The following is an 18,849-nucleotide window of genomic DNA, read 5'->3' on the forward strand; positions in this document are numbered from 1 at the left end:
TTCCGAGTTTATCCTTCTTGAAAAGAACGTCAGAGATGACACGCTTCCGTCAACGGCCATTCTAAGCTGAATATGCATTCCCTCGTCAGATCGCAGCCGCTAAGCAGCTTGAGGCAGGGCCAGTACCGACATGCGAGACTGGCTGGGAATCCCTGGTCCTGTTGACATTTTGTACGTTTTTTTTCCAAGCTTGCCCTTCCTAGTTTATCCTTCTTGAAAAGAACGTCAGAGATGGCACACTTCCGTCAACGGCCATTCTAAGCTGAATATGCATGCCCTCGTCAGATCGCAGCCGCTAAGCAGCTTGAGGCCGGGCCAGTACCGGCATGGGAGACTGGCTGGGAATCCCTGGTCCTGTTGACATTTTGTACGTTTTTTTTCCAAGCTTGCCCTTCCGAGTTTATCCTTCTTGAAAAAAACGTCAGAGATGGCACGCTTCCGTCAACGGCCATTCTAAGCTGAATATGCCTGCCCTCATCAAATCGCAGCCGCTAAGCAGCTTGAAGCCGGGCCAGTACCGGCATGGGAGACTGGCTGGGAATCCCTGGTCCTGTTGACATTTTGTACGTTTTTTTTCCAAGCTTGCCCTTCCGAGTTTATCCTTCTTGAAAAGAACGTCAGAGATGGCACGCTTCCGTCAACGGCCATTCTAAGCTGAATATGCATTCCCTCGTCAGATCGCAGCCGCTAAGCAGCTTGAGGCTGGGCCAGTACCTGCATGGGAGACTGGCTGGGAATCCCTGGTCCTGTTGACATTTTGTACGTTTTTTTTCCAAGCTTGCCCTTCCGAGTTTATCCTTCTTGAAAAGAACGTCAGAGATGGCACGCTTCCGTCAACGGCCATTCTAAGCTGAATATGCATGCCCTCGTCAGATCGCAGCAGCTTGAGGCCCGGCCAGTACCGGCATGGGAGACTGGCTGGGAATCCCTGGTCCTGTTGACATTTTGTACATTTTATTTCCAAGCTTGCCCTTCCGAGTTTATCCTTCTTGAAAAGAACATCAGAGATAGTACGCTTCCGTCAACGGCCATTCTAAGCTGAATATGCATGCCCTCGTCAGATCGCAGCCGCTAAGCAGCTTGAGGCCGGGCCAGTACCGGCATGGGAGACTGGCTGGGAATCACTGGTCCTGTTGACATTTTGTACGTTTTATTTCCAAGCTTGCCCTTCCGAGTGTATCCTTCTTGAAAAGAACGTCAGAGATGACACGCTTCCGTCAATGGCCATTCTAAGCTGAATATGCATGCCCTTGTCAGATCGCAGCCGCTAAGCAGCTTGAGGCAGGGCCAGTACCGGCATGGGAGACTTGCTGGGAATCCCTGGTCCTGTTGACATTTTGTACGTTTTATTTCCAAGCTTGCCCTTCCGAGTTTATCCTTCTTGAAAAGAACGTCAGAGGTGGCATGCTTCCGTCAACGGCCATTCTAAGCTGAATATGCATTCCCTCGTCAGATCGCAGCCTCTAAGCAGCTTGAGGCTGGGCCAGTACCGGCATGGGAGACTGGCTGGGAATCCCTGGTCCTGTTGACTTTCTGTATGTTTTTTTTCCAAGCTTGCCCTTCCGAGTTTATCCGTCTTGAAAAAAATGTCAGAGATGGCACGCTTCCATCATCGGCCATTCTAAGCTGAATATGCATGCCCTCGTCACATCGCAGCCGCTAAGCAGCTTGAGGCTGGGCCAGTACCGGCATGGGAGACTGGCTGGGAATCCCTGGTCCTGTTGACTTTTTGTACGGTTTTTTTCCAAGCTTGCCCTTCCGAGTTTATCCTTCTTGAAAAGAACGTCAGAGATGGCACGCTTCCGTCAACGGCCATTCTAAGCTGTATATGCATGCCCTCGTCACATCGCAGCCGCTAAGCAGCTTGAGGCCGGGCAAGTACCGGCATGGGAGACTGGCTGGGAATCCCTGATCCTGTTGACATATTGTACGTTTTATTTCCAAGCTTGCCCTTCCGAGTGTATCCTTCTTGAAAAGAACATCAGAGATGACACGCTTCCGTCAACGGCCATTCTAAGCTGAATATGCATGCCCTCGTCAGATCGCAGCCGCTAAGCAGCTTGAGGCAGGGCCAGTACCGGCATGGGAGACTTGCTGGGAATCCCTCGTCCTGTTGACATTTTGTACGTTTTATTTCCAAGCTTGCCCTTCCGAGTTTATCCTTCTTGAAAAGAACGTCAGAGATGACACGCTTCCGTCAACGGCCATTCTAAGCTGAATATGCATGCCCTCGTCAGATCGCAGCCACTAAGCAGCTTGAGGCAGGGCCAGTACCGGCATGCGAGACTGGCTGGGAATCCCTGGTCCTGTTGACATTTTGTACGTTTTTTTTCCAAACTTGCCCTTCCGAGTTTATCCTTCTTGAAAAGAACGTCAGAGATGGCACGCTTCCGTCAACGGCCATTCTAAGCTGAATATGCATGCCCTCGTCAGATCGCAGCCGCTAAGCAGCTTGAGGCCGGGCCAGTACCGGCATGGGAGACTGGCTGGGAATCCCTGGTCCTGTTGACATTTTGTACGTTTTTTTTCCAAGCTTGCCCTTCCGAGTTTATCCTTCTTGAAAAAAACGTCAGAGATGGCACGCTTCCGTCAATGGCCATTCTAAGCTGAATATGCCTGCCCTCGTCAGATCGCAGCCGCTAAGCAGCTTGAGGCTGGGCCAGTACCTGCATGGGAGACTGGCTGGGATTCCCTGGTCCTGTTGACATTTTGTACGTTTTATTTCCAAGCTTGCCCTTCCGAGTTTATCCTTCTTGAAAAGAACGTCAGAGATGGTACGCTTCCGTCAATGGCCATTCTAAGCTGAATATGCATTCCCTCATCAGATCGCAGCCTCTAAGCAGCTTGAGGCCGGGCCAGTTCCGGCATGGGAGACTGGCTGGGAATCCCTGGTCCTGTTGACATTCTGTATGTTTTTTTTCCAAGCTTGCCCTTCCGAGTTTATCCTTCTTGAAAAAAACGTCAGAGATGGCACACTTCCGTCATCGGCCATTCTAAGCTGAATATGCATGCCCTCGTCACATCGCAGCCGCTAAGCAGCTTAAGGCCGGGCCAGTACCGGCATGGGAGACTGGCTGGGAATCCCTGGTCCTGTTGACATTTTGTACGTTTTTTTTCCAAGCTTGCCCTTCCGAGTTTATCCTTCTTGAAAAGAACGTCAGAGATGGCACACTTCCGTCAACGGCCATTCTAAACTGAATATGCATGCCCTCGTCACATCGCAGCCGCTAAGCAGCTTGAGGCCGGGCCAGTACCGGCATGGGAGACTGGCTGGGAATCCCTGGTCCTGTTGACATTTTGTACGTTTTATTTCCAAGCTTGCCCTTCCGAGTTTATCCTTCTTGAAAAAAACGTCAGAGATGGCACGTTTCTGTCAACGGCCATTCTAAGCTGAATATGCATTCCCTCGTCAGATCGCAGCCTCTAAGCAGCTTGAGGCCGGGCCAGTACCGGCATGGGAGACTGGCTGGGAATCCCTGGTCCTGTTGACATTCTATATGTTTTTTTTCCAAGCTTGCCCTTCCGAGTTTATCCTTCTTGCAAAAATCGTCAGAGATGGCACGCTTCTGTCAACGGCCATTCTAAGCTGAATATGCATGCCCTCGTCAGATCGCAGCCGCTAAGCAGCTTGAGGCAGGGCCAGTACCGGCATGCGAGACTGGCTGGGAATCCCTGGTCCTGTTGACATTTTGTACGGTTTTTTTCCAAGCTTGCCCTTCCTAGTTTATCCTTCTTGAAAAGAACGTCAGAGATGGCACGCTTCCGTCAACGGCCATTCTAAGCTGAATATGCATGCCCTCGTCACATCGCAGCCGCTAAGCAGCTTGAGGCTGGGCCAGTACCGGCATGGGAGACTGGCTGGGAATCCCTGGTCCTGTTGACATTTTGTACGTTTTTTTTCCAAGCTTGCCCTTCCGAGTTTATCCTTCTTGAAAAAAACGTCAGAGATGGCACGCTTCTGTCAACGGCCATTCTAAGCTGAATATGCCTGCCCTCGTCAGATCGCAGCCGCTAAGCAGCTTGAGGCTGGGCCAGTACCGGCATGGGAGACTGTCTGGGAATCCCTGGTCCTGTTGACATTTTGTACGTTTTATTTCCAAGCTTGCCCTTCCGAGTTTATCCTTCTTGAAAAAAACGTCAGAGATGGCACGCTTCCATCATCGGACATTCTAAGCTGAATATGCATCCCCTCGTCACATCGCAGCCGCTAAGCAGCTTGAGGCCGGGCCAGCACCGGCATGGGAGACTGGCTGGGAATCCCTGGTCCTGTAGACATTTTGTACGTTTTTTTTCCAAGCTTGCCCTTCTGAGTTTATCCTTCTTGAAAAGAACGTCAGAGATGGCACGCTTCCGTCAACGGCCATTCTAAGCTGAATATGCATGCCCTTGTCAGATCGCAGCCGCTAAGCAGCTTGAGGCCGGGCCAGTACCGGCATAGGAGACTGGCTGGGAATCCCTGGTCCTGTTGACATTTTGTATGTTTTTTTTCCAAGCTTGCCCTTCCGAGTTTATCCTTCTTGAAAAAAACGTCAGAGATGGCACGCTTCCGTCAACGGCCATTCTAAGCTGAATATGCCTGCCCTCGTCAGATCGAAGCCGCTAAGCAGCTTGAGGCCGGGCCAGTACCGGCATGGGAGACTGGTTGGGAATCCCTGATCCTGTTGACATTTTGTACGTTTTATTTCCAAGCTTACCCTTCTGAGTTTATCCTTCTTGAAAAGAACTTCAGAGATGACACGCTTCCGTCAACGGCCGTTCTAAGCTGAATATGCATGCCCTCGTCAGATCGCAGCCGCTAAGCAGCTTGAGGCAGGGCCAGTACCGGCATGCGAGACTGGCTGGGAATCCCTGGTCCTGTTGACATTTTATACGTTTTTTTTTCCAAGCTTGCCCTTCCGAGTTTATCCTTCTTGAAAAAAACGTCAGAGATGGCACGCTTCCGTCAACGGCCATTCTAAGCTGAATATGCCTGCCCTCGTCAGATCGCAGCCGCTAAGCAGCTTGAGGCTGGGCCAGTACCGGCACGGGAGACTGGCTTGGAATCCCTGGTTCTGTTGACATTTTGTACGTTTTATTTCCAAGCTTGCCCTTCCGAGTTTATCCTTCTTGAAAAGAACGTCAGAGATGGCACGCTTCCGTCAACGGCCATTCTAAGCTGAATATGCATTCCCTCGTCAGATCGCAGCCTCTAAGCAGCTTTAGGCCGGGCCAGTACCGGCATGGGAGACTGGCTGGGAATCCCTGGTCCTGTTGACATTCTGTATGTTTTTTTTCCAAGCTTGCCCTTCCGAGTTTATCCTTCTTGAAAAAAACGTCAGAGATGGCACTCTTCCATCATCGGCCATTCTAAGCTGAATATGCATGCCCTCGTCACATCGCAGCCGCTAAGCAGCTTGAGGCCGGGCCAGTACCGGCATGGGAGACTGGCTGGGAATCCCTGGTCCTGTTGACATTTTGTACGTTTTTTTTCCAAGCTTGCCCTTCCGAGTTTATCCTTCTTGAAAAGAACGTCAGAGATGGCACGCTTCCGTCAATGGCCATTCTAAACTGAATATGCATGCCCTCGTCACATCGCAGCCGCTAAGCAGCTTGAGGCCGGGCCAGTACCGGCATGGGAGACTGGCTGGGAATCCCTGGTCCTGTTGACATTTTGTATGTTTTATTTCCAAGCTTGCCCTTCCGAGTTTATCCTTCTTGAAAAAAAACTTCAGAGATGGCACGCTTCCGTCAATGGCCATTCTAAGCTGAATATGCATTCCCTCTTCAGATCGCAGCCTCTAAGCAGCTTGAGGCCGGGCCAGTACCGGCATGGGAGACTGGCTGGGAATCCCTGGTCCTGTTGACATTCTGTATGTTTTTTTTCCAAGCTTGCCCTTCCGAGTTTATCCTTCTTGAAAAAAACGTCAGAGATGGCACGCTTCCATCATCGGCCATTCTAAGCTGAATATGCATGCCCTCGTCAGATCGCAGCCGCTAAGCAGCTTGAGGCCGGGCCAGTACCGGCATGGGAGACTGGCTGGGAATCCCTGGTCCTGTTGAAATTTTGTACGTTTTTTTTCCAAGCTTGCCCTTCCGAGTTTATCCTTCTTGAAAAGAACGTCAGAGATGGCACCCTTCCGTCAACGGCCATTCTAAGCTGAATATGCATTCCCTCTTCAGATCGTAGCCGCTAAGCAGCTTGAGGCTGGGCCAGTACCTGCATGGGAGTCTGGCTGGGAATCCCTGGTCCTGTTGACATTTTGTACGTTTTTTTTTCCAAGCTTGCCCTTCCGAGTTTATCCTTCTTGAAAAGAACGTCAGAGATGGCACGCTTCCGTCAACGGCCATTCTAAGCTGAATATGCATGCCCTCGTCAGATCGCAGCAGCTTGAGGCCGGGCCAGTACCGGCATGGGAGACTGGCTGGGAATCCCTGGTCCTGTTGACATTTTGTACGTTTTATTTCCAAGCTTGCCCTTCCGAGTTTATCCTTCTTGAAAAGAACATCAGAGATGGCACGCTTCCGTCAACGGCCATTCTAAGCTGAATATGCATGCCCTCGTCAGATCGCAGCCGCTAAGCAGCTTGAGGCCGGGCCAGTACCGGCATGGGAGACTGGCTGGGAATCCCTGGTCCTGTTGACATTTTGTACGTTTTTTTTCCAAGCTTGCCCTTCCGAGTTTATCCTTCTTGAAAAGAACGTCAGAGATGGCACCCTTCCGTCAACGGCCGTTCCAAGCTGAATATGCATGCCCTCGTCAGATCGCAGCCGCTAAGCAGCTTGAGGCCGGGCCAGTACCGGCATGGGAGACTGGCTGGGAATCCCTGGTCCTGTTGACATTTTGTACGTTTTATTTCCAAGCTTGCCCTTCCGAGTTTATCCTTCTTGAAAAGAACATCAGAGATAGCACGCTTCCGTCAAAGGCCATTCTAAGCTGAAGATGCATGCCCTCGTCAGATCGCAGCCGCTAAGCAGCTTGAGGCCGGGCCAGTACCGGCATGGGAGACTGGCTGGGAATCACTGGTCCTGCTGACATTTTGTACGTTTTATTTCCAAGCTTGCCCTTCCGAGTGTATCCTTCTTGAAAAGAATGTCAGAGATGACACGCTTCCGTCAACGGCCATTCTAAGCTGAATATGCATGCCCTTGTCAGATCGCAGGCGCTAAGCATCTTGAGGCAGGGCCAGTACCGGCATGGGAGACTTGCTGGGAATCCCTGGTCCTGTTGACATTTTGTACGTTTTATTTCCAAGCTTGCCCTTCCGAGTTTATCCTTCTTGAAAAGAACGTCAGAGATGGCACGCTTCCATCAACAGCCATTCTAAGCTGAATATGCATTCCCTCGTCAGATCGCAGCCTCTAAGCAGCTTGAGGCCGGGCCAGTACCGGCATGGGAGAGTGGCTGGGAATCCCTGGTCCTGTTGACATTCTGTATGTTTTTTTTCCAAGCTTGCCCTTCCGAGTTTATCCTTCTTGAAAAAAACGTCAGAGATGGCACGCTTCTGTCAACGGCCATTCTAAGCTGAATATGCATGCCCTCGTCACATCGCAGCCGCTAAGCAGCTTGAGGCCGGGCCAGTACCGGCATGGGAGACTGGCTGGGAATCCCTGGTCCTGTTGACATTTTGTACGTTTTTTTTCCAAGCTTGCCCTTCCGAGTTTATCCTTCTTGAAAAGAACGTCAGAGATGGCACGCTTCCGTCAACGGCCATTCTAAGCTGAATATGCATTCCCTCGTCAGATCGCAGCCGCTAAGCAGCTTGAGGCTGGGCCAGTACCGGCATGGGAGACTGGCTGGGAATCCCTGGTCCTGTTGACATTTTGTACGTTTTATTTCCAAGCTTGCCCTTCCGAGTTTATCCTTCTTGAAAAGAACGTCAGAGATGGCACGCTTCTGTCAACGGCCATTCTAAGCGGAATATGCATGCCCTCGTCACATCGCAGCCGCTAAGCAGCTTGAGGCAGGGCCAGTACCGGCATGCGAGACTGGTTGGGAATCCCTGGTCCTGTTGACATTTTGTACGGTTTTTTTCCAAGCTTGCCCTTCCGAGTTTATCCTTCTTGAAAAGAACGTCAGAGATGGCACGCTTCCGTCAACGGCCATTCTAAGCTGAATATGCATGCCCTCGTCAGATCGCAGCCGCTAAGCAGCTTGAGGCTGGCCAGTACCGGCATGGGAGACTGGCTGGGAATCCCTGGTCCTGTTGACATTTTGTACGTTTTTTTTCCAAGCTTTCCCTTCCGAGTTTATCCTTCTTGAAAAAAACTTCAGAGATGGCACGCTTCCGTCAACGGCCATTCTAAGCTGAATATGCCTTCCCTCGTCAGATCGCAGCCACTAAGCAGCTTGAGGCTGGGCCAGTACCGGCATGGGAGACTGGCTGGGAATCCCTGGTCCTGTTGACATTTTGTACGTTTTATTTCCAAGCTTGCCCTTCCGAGTTTATCCTTCTTGAAAAGAACGTCAGAGATGGCACGCTTCCGTCAACGGCCATTCTAAGCTGAATATGCATTCTCTCGTCAGATCGCAGCCTCTAAGCAGCTTGAGGCCGGGCCAGTACCGGCATGGGAGACTGGCTGGGAATCCCTGGTCCTGTTGACATTCTGTATGTTTTTTTTCCAAGCTTGCCCTTCCGAGTTTATCCTTCTTGAAAAAAACGTCAGAGATGGCACTCTTCCGTCATCGGCCATTCTAAGCTGAATATGCATTCCCTCGTCACATCGCAGCCGCTAAGCAGCTTGAGGCCGGGCCAGTACCGGCATGGGAGACTGGCTGGGAATCCCTGGTCCTGTTGACATTTTGTACGTTTTTTTTCCAAGCTTGCCCTTCCGAGTTTATCCTTCTTGAAAAGAACGTCAGAGATGGCACGCTTCCGTCAATGGCCATTCTAAACTGGATATGCATGCCCTCGTCACATCGCAGCCGCTAAGCAGCTTGAGGCCGGGCCAGTACCGGCATGGGAGACTGGCTGGGAATCCCTGGTCCTGTTGACATTTTGTATGTTTTATTTCCAAGCTTGCCCTTCCGAGTTTATCCTTCTTGAAAAAAAACTTCAGAGATGGCACGCTTCCGTCAACGGCCATTCTAAGCTGAATATGCATTCCCTCGTCAGATCGCAGCCTCTAAGCAGCTTGAGGCCGGGCCAGTATCGGCATGGGAGACTGGCTGGGAATCCCTGGTCATGTTGACATTCTGTATGTTTTTTTTCCAAGCTTGCCCTTCCGAGTTTATCCTTCTTGAAAAAAACGTCAGAGATGGCACACTTCCATCATCGGCCATTCTAAGCTGAATATGCATGCCCTCGTCACATCGCAGCCGCTAAGCAGCTTGAGGCCGGGCCAGTACCGGCATGCGAGACTGGCTGGGAATCCCTGGTCCTGTTGACATTTTGTACGTTTTTTTTCCAAGCTTGCCCTTCCGAGTTTATCCTTCTTGAAAAAAACATCAGAGATGGCACGCTTCCGTCAAAGGCCATTCTAAGCTGAATATGCCTGCCCTCGTCAGATCGCAGCCGCTAAGCAGCTTGAGGCTGGGACAGTACCGGCATGGGAGACTGGCTGGGAATCCTTGGTCCTGTTGACATTTTGTACGCTTTTTTTCCAAGCTTACCCTTCCGAGTTTATCCTTCTTGAAAAGAACGTCAGAGATGGCACGCTTCCTTCAACGGCCATTCTAAGCTGAATATGCATGCCCTCGTCAGATCGCAGCCGCTAAGCAGCTTGAGGCTGGGCCAGTACCTGCATGGGAGACTCGCTGGGAATCCCTGGTCCTGTTGACATTTTGTACGTTTTTTTTCCAAGCTTGCCCTTCCGAGTTTATCCTTCTTGAAAAGAACATCAGAGATGGCACGCTTCCGTCAACGGCCATTCTAAGCTGAATATGCCTGCCCTCGTCACATCGCAGCCGCTAAGCAGCTTGAGGCCGGGCCAGTACCGGCATGGGAGACTGGCTGGGAATCCCTGGTCCTCTTGACATTTTGTACGTTTTTTTTCCAAGCTTGCCCTTCCGAGTTTATCCTTCTTGAAAAGAACGTCAGAGATGGTAAGCTTCTGTCAACGGCCATTCTAAGCTGAATATGCATGCCCTCGTCAGATCGCAGCCGCTAAGCAGCTTGAGGCCGGGCCAGTACCGGCATGGGAGACTGGCTGGGTATCCCTGGTCCTGTTGACATTTTGTACGTTTTTTTTCCAAGCTTGCCCTTCCGAGTTTATCCTTCTTGAAAAGAACGTCAGAGATGGCACGCTTCCGTCAACGGCCATTCTAAGCTGAATATGCATGCCCTCGGCAGATCGCAGCCGCTAAGCAGCTTGAGGCCGGGCCAGTACCGGCATGGGAGACTGGCTGGGAATCCCTGATCCTGTTGACATTTTGTACGTTTTATTTCCAAGCTTGCCCTTCCGAGTTTATCCTTCTTGAAAAGAACGTCAGAGATGACACGCTTCCGTCAACGGCCATTCTATGCTGAATATGCATGCCCTCGTCAGATCGCAGCCGCTAAGCAGCTTGAGGCAGGGCCAGTACCGGCATGCGAGACTGTCTGGGAATCCCTGGTCCTGTTGACATTTTGTACGTTTTTTTTCCAAGCTTGCCCTTCCGAGTTTATCCTTCTTGAAAAGAACGTCAGAGATGACACGCTTCCGTCAACGGCCATTCTATGCTGAATATGCATGCCCTCGTCAGATCGCAGCCGCTAAGCAGCTTGAGGCAGGGCCAGTACCGGCATGCGAGACTGGCTGGGAATCCCTGGTCCTGTTGACATTTTGTACGTTTTTTTTCCAAGCTTGCCCTTCCGAGTTTATCCTTCTTGAAAAGAACGTCAGAGATAGCACGCTTCCGTCAACGGCCATTCTAAGCTGAATATGCATTCCCTCGTCAGATCGCAGCCGCAAAGCAGCTTGAGGCTGGGCCAGTACCTGCATGGGAGACTGGCTGGGATTCCCTGGTCCTGTTGACATTTTGTACGTTTTTTTTCCAAGCTTGCCCTTCCGAGTTTATCCTTCTTGAAAAGAACGTCAGAGATGGCACGCTTCCGTCAACGGCCATTCTAAGCTGAATATGCATGCCCTCGTCAGATCGCAGCAGCTTGAGGCCGGGCCAGTACCGGCATGGGAGACTGGCTGGGAATCCCTGGTCCTGTTGACATTTTGTACGTTTTATTTCCAAGCTTGCCCTTCCGAGTTTATCCTTCTTGAAAAGAACATCAGAGATAGCACGCTTCCGTCAAAGGCCATTCTAAGCTGAATATGCATGCCCTCGTCAGATCGCAGCCGCTAAGCAGCTTGAGGCCGGGCCAGTACCGGCATGGGAGACTGGCTGGGAATCCCTGGTCCTGTTGACATTTTGTACGTTTTATTTCCAAGCTTGCCCTTCCGAGTTTATCCTTCTTGAAAAGAACATCAGAGATAGCACGCTTCCGTCAAAGGCCATTCTAAGCTGAATATGCATTCTCTCGTCAGATCGCAGCCGCTAAGCAGCTTGAGGCCGGGCCAGTACCGGCATGGGAGACTGGCTGGGAATCACTGGTCCTGTTGACATTTTGTACGTTTTATTTCCAAGCTTGCCCTTCCGAGTGTATCCTTCTTGAAAAGAACGTCAGAGATGACACGCTTCCGTCAACGGCCATTCTAAGCTGAATATGCATGCCCTTGTCACATCGCAGGCGCTAAGCAGCTTGAGGCAGGGCCAGTACCGGCATGGGAGACTTGCTGGGAATCCCTGGTCCTGTTGACATATTGTACGTTTTATTTCCAAGCTTGCCCTTCCGAGTTTATCCTTCTTGAAAAGAACGTCAGAGATGGCACGCTTCCATCAACGGCCATTCTAAGCTGAATATGCATTCCCTCGTCAGATCGCAGCTTGAGGCCGGGCCAGTACCGGCATGGGAGACTGGCTGGGAATCCCTGGTCCTGTTGACATTCTGTATGTTTTTTTTCCAAGCTTGCCCTTCCGAGTTTATCCTTCTTGAAAAAAACGTCAGAGATGGCACGCTTCCATCAACGGCCATTCTAAGCTGAATATGCATGCCCTCGTCACATCGCAGCCGCTAAGCAGCTTGAGGCCGGGCCAGTACCGGCATGGGAGACTGGCTGGGAATCCCTGGTCCTGTTGACATTTTGTACATTTTTTTTCCAAGCTTGCCCTTCCGAGTTTATCCTTCTTGAAAAGAACGTCAGAGATGGCACGCTTCCGTCAACGGCCATTCTAAGCTGAATATGCATGCCCTCGTCAGATCGCAGCCGCTAAGCATCTTGAGGCTGGGCCAGTACCGGCATGGGAGACTGGCTGGGAATCCCTGGTCCTGTTGACATTTTGTACGTTTTATTTCCAAGCTTGCCCTTCCGAGTTTATCCTTCTTGAAAAGAACGTCAGAGATGGCACGCTTCTGTCAACGGCCATTCTAAGCGGAATATGCATGCCCTCGTCAGATCGCAGCCGCTAAGCAGCTTGAGGCAGGGCCAGTACCAGCATGCGAGACTGGCTGGGAATCCCTGGTCCTGTTGACATTTTGTAAGGTTTTTTTCCAAGCTTGCCCTTCCGAGTTTATCCTTCTTGAAAAGAACGTCAGAGATGGCACGCTTCCGTCAACGGCCATTCTAAGCTGAATATGCATGCCCTCGTCAGATCGCAGCCGCTAAGCAGCTTGAGGCTGGCCAGTACCGGCATGGGAGACTGGCTGGGAATCCCTGGTCCTGTTGATATTTTGTACGTTTTTTTTCCAAGCTTTCCCTTCCGAGTTTATCCTTCTTGAAAAAAACGTCAGAGATGGCACGCTTCCGTTAACGGCCATTCTAAGCTGAATATGCCTGCCCTCGTCAGATCGCAGCCACTAAGCAGCTTGAGGCTGGGCAAGTACCGGCATGGGAGACTGGCTGGGAATCCCTGGTCCTGTAGACATTTTGTACGTTTTATTTCCAAGCTTGCCCTTCCGAGTTTATTCTTCTTGAAAAGAACGTCAGAGATGGCACGCTTCCGTCAATGGCCATTCTCAGCTGAATATGCATTCCCTCGTCAGATCGCAGCCTCTAAGCAGCTTGAGGCCGGGCCAGTACCGGCATGGGAGACTGGCTGGGAATCCCTGGTCCTGTTGACATTCTGTATGTTTTTTTTCCAAGCTTGCCCTTCCGAGTTTATCCTTCTTGAAAAAAACGTCAGAGATGGCACGCTTCCGTAATCGGCCATTCTAAGCTGAATATGCATGCCCTCGTCACATCGCAGCCGCTAAGCAGCTTGAGGCCGGGCCAGTACCGGCATGGGAGACTGGCTGGGAATCACTGGTCCTGTTGACATTTTGTACGTTTTTTTTCCAAGCTTGCCCTTCCGAGTTTATCCTTCTTGAAAAGAACGTCAGAGATGGCACGCTTCCGTCAATGGCCATTCTAAACTGAATATGCATGCCCTCGTCACATCGCAGCCGCTAAGCAGCTTGAGGCTGGGCCAGTACCGGCATGGGAGACTGGCTGGGAATCCCTGGTCCTGTTGACATTTTGTATGTTTTATTTCCAAGCTTGCCCTTCCGAGTTTATCCTTGAAAAAAAACTTCAGAGATGGCACGCTTCCGTCAACGGCCATTCTAAGCTGAATATGCATTCCCTCGTCAGATCGCAGCCTCTAAGCAGCTTGAGGCCGGGCCAGTACCGGCATGGGAGACTGGCTGGGAATCCCTGGTCCTGTTGACATTCTGTATGTTTTTTTTCCAAGCTTGCCCTTCCGAGTTTATCCTTCTTGAAAAAAACGTCAGAGATGGCACACTTCCATCTTCGGCCATTCTAAGCTGAATATGCATGCCCTCGTCACATCGCAGCCGCTAAGCAGCTTGAGGCCGGGCCAGTACCGGCATGCGAGACTGGCTGGGAATCCCTGGTCCTGTTGACATTTTGTACGTTTTTTTTCCAAGCTTGCCCTTCCGAGTTTATCCTTCTTGAAAAAAACATCAGAGATGCCACGCTTCCATCAACGGCCATTCTAAGCTGAATATGCCTGCCCTCGTCAGATCGCAGCCGCTAAGCAGCTTGAGGCTGGGACAGTAACGGCATGGGAGACTGGCTGGGAATCCCTGGTCCTGTTGACATTTTGTACGTTTTTTTTCCAAGCTTGCCCTTCCGAGTTTATCCTTCTTGAAAAGAACGTCAGAGATGGCACGCTTCCGTCAACGGCCATTCTAAGCTGAATATGCATGCCCTCGTCAGATCGCAGCCGCTAAGCAGCTTGAGGCTGGCCCAGTACCTGCATGGGAGACTGGCTGGGAATCCCTGGTCCTGTTGACATTTTGTACGTTTTTTTTCCAAGCTTGCCCTTCCGAGTTTATCCTTCTTGAAAAGAACGTCAGAGATGGCACGCTTCCGTCAACGGCCATTCTAAGCTGAATATGCATGCCCTCGTCAGATCGCAGCAGCTTGAGGCCGGGCCAGTACCGGCATGGGAGACTGGCTGGGAATCCCAGGTCCTGTTGACATTTTGTACATTTTATTTCCAAGCTTGCCCTTCCGAGTTTATCCTTCTTGAAAAGAACATCAGAGATGACACGCTTCCGTCAACGGCCATTCTAAGCTGAATATGCATGCCCTCGTCAGATCGCAGCCGCTAAGCAGCTTGAGGCCGGGCCAGTACCGGCATGGGAGACTGGCTGGGAATCACTGGTCCTGTTGACATTTTGTACGTTTTATTTCCAAGCTTGCCCTTCCGAGTGTATCCTTCTTGAAAAGAACGTCAGAGATGACACGCTTCCGTCAATGGCCATTCTAAGCTGAATATGCATGCCCTTGTCAGATCGCAGCCGCTAAGCAGCTTGAGGCAGGGCCAGTACCGGCATGGGAGTCTTGCTGGGAATCCTTGGTCCTGTTGACATTTTGTACGTTTTATTTCCAAGCTTGCCCTTCCGAGTTTATCCTTCTTGAAAAGAACGTCAGAGATGGCACGCTTCCGTCAACGGCCATTCTAAGCTGAATATGCATTCCCTCGTCAGATCGCAGCCTCTAAGCAGCTTGAGGCTGGGCCAGTACCGGCATGGGAGACTGGCTGGGAATCCCTGGTCCTGTTGACATTCTGTATGTTTTTTTTCCAAGCTTGCCCTTCCGAGTTTATCCTTCTTGAAAAAAATGTCAGAGATGGCACGCTTCCATCATCGGCCATTCTAAGCTGAATATGCATACCCTCGTCACATCGCAGCCGCTAAGCAGCTTGAGGCTGGGCCAGTACCGGCATGGGAGACTGGCTGGGAATCCCTGGTCCTGTTGACTTTTTGTACGTTTTTTTTCCAAGCTTGCCCTTCCGAGTTTATCCTTCTTGAAAAGAACGTCAGAGATGGCACGCTTCCGTCAACGGCCATTCTAAGCTGTATATGCATGCCCTCGTCACATCGCAGCCGCTAAGCAGCTTGAGGCCGGGCCAGTACCGGCATGGGAGACTGGCTGGGAATCCCAGATCCTGTTGGCATATTGTACGTTTTATTTCCAAGCTTGCCCTTCCGAGTGTATCCTTCTTGAAAAGAACGTCAGAGATGACATGCTTCCGTCAACGGCCATTCTAAGCTGAATATGCATGCCCTCGTCAGATCGCAGCCGCTAAGCAGCTTGAGGCAGGCCCAGTACCGGCATGGGAGACTTGCTGGGAATCCCTCATCCTGTTGACATTTTGTACGTTTTATTTCCAAGCTTGCCCTTCCGAGTTTATCTTTCTTGAAAAGAACGTCAGAGATGACACGCTTCCGTCAACGGCCATTCTAAGCTGAATATGCATGCCCTCGTCAGATCGCAGCTGCTAAGCAGCTTGAGGCAGGGCCAGTACCGACATGCGAGACTGGCTGGGAATACCTGGTCCTGTTGACATTTTGTACGTTTTTTTTCCAAACTTGCCCTTCCGAGTTTATCCTTCTTGAAAAGAACGTCAGAGATAGCACTCTTCCGTCAACGGCCATTCTAAGCTGAATATGCATGCCCTCGTCAGATCGCAGCCGCAAAGCAGCTTGAGGCCGGCCCAGTACCGGCATGGGAGACTGGCTGGGAATCCCTGGCCCTGTTGACATTTTGTACGTTTTTTTTCCAAGCTTGCCCTTCCGAGTTTATCCTTCTTGAAAAAAACGTCAGAGATGGCACGCTTCCGTCAATGGCCATTCTAAGCTGAATATGCCTGCCCTCGTCAGATCGCAGCCGCTAAGCAGCTTGAGGCTTGGCCAGTACCGGCATGGGAGGCTTGGCCAGTACCGGCATGGGAGACTGGCTGGGAATCCCTGGTCCTGTTGACATTTTGTACGTTTTATTTCCAAGCTTGCCCTTCCGAGTTTATCCTTCTTGAAAAGAACGTCAGAGATGGCACGCTTCCGTCAACGGCCATTCTAAGCTGAATATGCATTCCCTCGTCAGATCGCAGCCTCTAAGCAGCTTGAGGCCAGGCCAGTACCGGCATGGGAGACTGGCTGGGAATCCCTGGTCCTGTTGACATTCTGTATGTTTTTTTTCCAAGCTTGCCCTTCCGAGTTTATCCTTCTTGAAAAAAACGTCAGAGATGGCACGCTTCTATCATCGGCCATTCTAAGCTGAATATGCATGCCCTCGTCACATCGCAGCCGCTAAGCAGCTTGAGGCCGGGCCAGTACCGGCATGGGAGACTGGCTGGGAATCCCTGGTCCTGTTGACATTTTGTACGTTTTTTTTTCCAAGCTTGCCCTTCCGAGTTTATCCTTCTTGAAAAAAACGTCAGAGATGGCACGCTTCTGTCAACGGCCATTCTAAGCTGAATATGCATTCCCTCGTCAGATCGCAGCCTCTAAGCAGCTTGAGGCCGGGCCAGTACCGGCATGGGAGACTGGCTGGGAATCCCTGGTCCTGTTGACATTTTGTATGTTTTTTTTCCAAGCTTGCCCTTCCGAGTTTATCCTTCTTGAAAAAATCGTCAGAGATGGCACGCTTCCATCATCGGCCATTCTAAGCTGAATATGCATGCCCTTGTCACATCGCAGCCGCTAAGCAGCTTGAGGCCGGGCCAGTACCGGCATGGGAGACTGGCTGGGAATCCCTGGTCCTGTTGACATTTTGTACGTTTTTTTTCCAAGCTTGCCCTTCCGAGTTTATCCTTCTTGAAAAAAACGTCAGAGATGGCACGCTTCTGACAACGGCCTTTCTAAGCTGAATATGCATTCCCTCGTCAGATCGCAGCCTCTAAGCAGCTTGAGGCCGGGCCAGTACCGGCATGGGAGACTGGCTGGGAATCCCTGGTCCTGTTGACATTCTGTATGTTTTTTTTCCAAGCTTGCCCTTCCGAGTTTATCCTTCTTGAAAAAATCGTCAGAGATGGCATGCTTCCATCATCGGCCATTCTAAGCTGAATATGCATGCCCTCGTCACATCACAGCCGCTAAGCAGCTTGAGGCCGGGCCAGTACCGGCATGGGAGACTGGCTGGGAATCCCTGGTCCTGTTGACATTTTGTACGTTTTTTTTCCAAGCTTGCCCTTCCGAGTTTATTCTTCTTGAAAAAAACGTCAGAGATGGCACGCTTCCGTCAATGGCCATTCTAAGCTGAATATGCCTGCCCTCGTCAGATCGCAGCCGCTAAGCAGCTTGAGGCCGGGCCAGTACCGGCATGGGAGACTGGCTGGGAATCCCTGGTCCTGTTGACATTTTGTACGTTTTTTTTTCCAAGCTTGCCCTTCCGAGTTTATCCTTCTTGAAAAGAACGTCAGAGATGGCAAGCTTCTGTCAACGGCCATTCTAAGTTGAATATGCATGCCCTCGTCAGATCGCAGCCGCTAAGCAGCTTGAGGCCGGGCCAGTACCGGCATGGGAGACTGGCTGGGAATCCCTGGTCCTGTTGACATTTTGAACGTTTTTTTTCCAAGCTTGCCCTTCCGAGTTTATCCTTCTTGAAAAGAACGTCAGAGATGGCACGCTTCCGTCAACGGCCATTCTAAGCTGAATATGCATGCCCTCGTCAGATCGCAGCCGCTAACCAGCTTGAGGCCGGGCCAGTACCGGCATGGGAGACTGGCTGGGAATCCCTGATCCTGTTGACATTTTGTACGTTTTATTTCCAAGCTTGCCCTTCCGAGTTTATCCTTCTTGAAAAGAACGTCAGAGATGACACGCTTCCGTCAATGGCCATTCTAAGCTGAATATGCATGCCCTCGTCAGATCGCAGCTTGAGGCAGGGCCAGTACCGGCATGCGAGACTGGCTGGGAATCCCTGGTCCTGTTGACATTTTGTACGTTTTTTTTCCAAGCTTGCCCTTCCGAGTTTATCCTTCTTGAAAAGAACGTCAGAGATGGCACGCTTCCGTCAACGGCCATTCTAAGCTGAATATGCATGCCCTCGTCAGATCGCAGCCGCTTAGCAGCTTGAGGCCGGGCCAGTACCGGCATGGGAGACTGGCTGGGAATCCCTGGTCCTGTTGACATTTTGTACGTTTTTTTTCCAAGCTTGCCCTTCCGAGTTTATCCTTCTTGAAAAAAACGTCAGAGATGGCACGCTTCCGTCAACGGCCATTCTAAGCTGAATATGCCTGCCCTCATCAGATCGCAGCCGCTAAGCAGCTTGAGGCCGGGCCAGTACCGGGATGGGAGACTGGCTGGGAATCCCTGGTCCTGTTGACATTTTGTGCGTTTTTTTTCCAAGCTTGCCCTTCCGAGTTTATCCTTCTTGAAAAGAACGTCAGAGATGGCACACTTCCGTCAACGGCCATTCTAAGCTGAATATGCATTCCCTCGTCAGATCGCAGCCGCTAAGCAGCTTGAGGCTGGGCCAGTACCTGCATGGGAGACTGGCTGCGAATCCTTGGTCCTGTTGACATTTTGTACGTTTTTTTTCCAAGCTTGCCCTTCCGAGTTTATCCTTCTTGAAAAGAACGTCAGAGATGGCATGCTTCCGTCAACGGACATT

The 18,849-nt window shown here is 51.0% G+C and overlaps 1 pseudogene; it reads left to right on the forward strand.

Moving 5' to 3' along the window:
* Positions 1–18,444: 18,444 nt before the first annotated feature.
* LOC141056755 (5S ribosomal RNA) lies at positions 18,445–18,562 on the forward strand (annotated as a pseudogene).
* The last annotated feature ends 287 nt before the right edge of the window (positions 18,563–18,849 follow it).

The sequence above is a fragment of the Dendrobates tinctorius genome, unplaced genomic scaffold (genome assembly GCF_039654945.1).
Source record: "Dendrobates tinctorius isolate UK_male_01 unplaced genomic scaffold, ASM3965494v1 ptg000011l, whole genome shotgun sequence".
Lineage (NCBI taxonomy): Eukaryota > Metazoa > Chordata > Amphibia > Anura > Dendrobatidae > Dendrobates > Dendrobates tinctorius.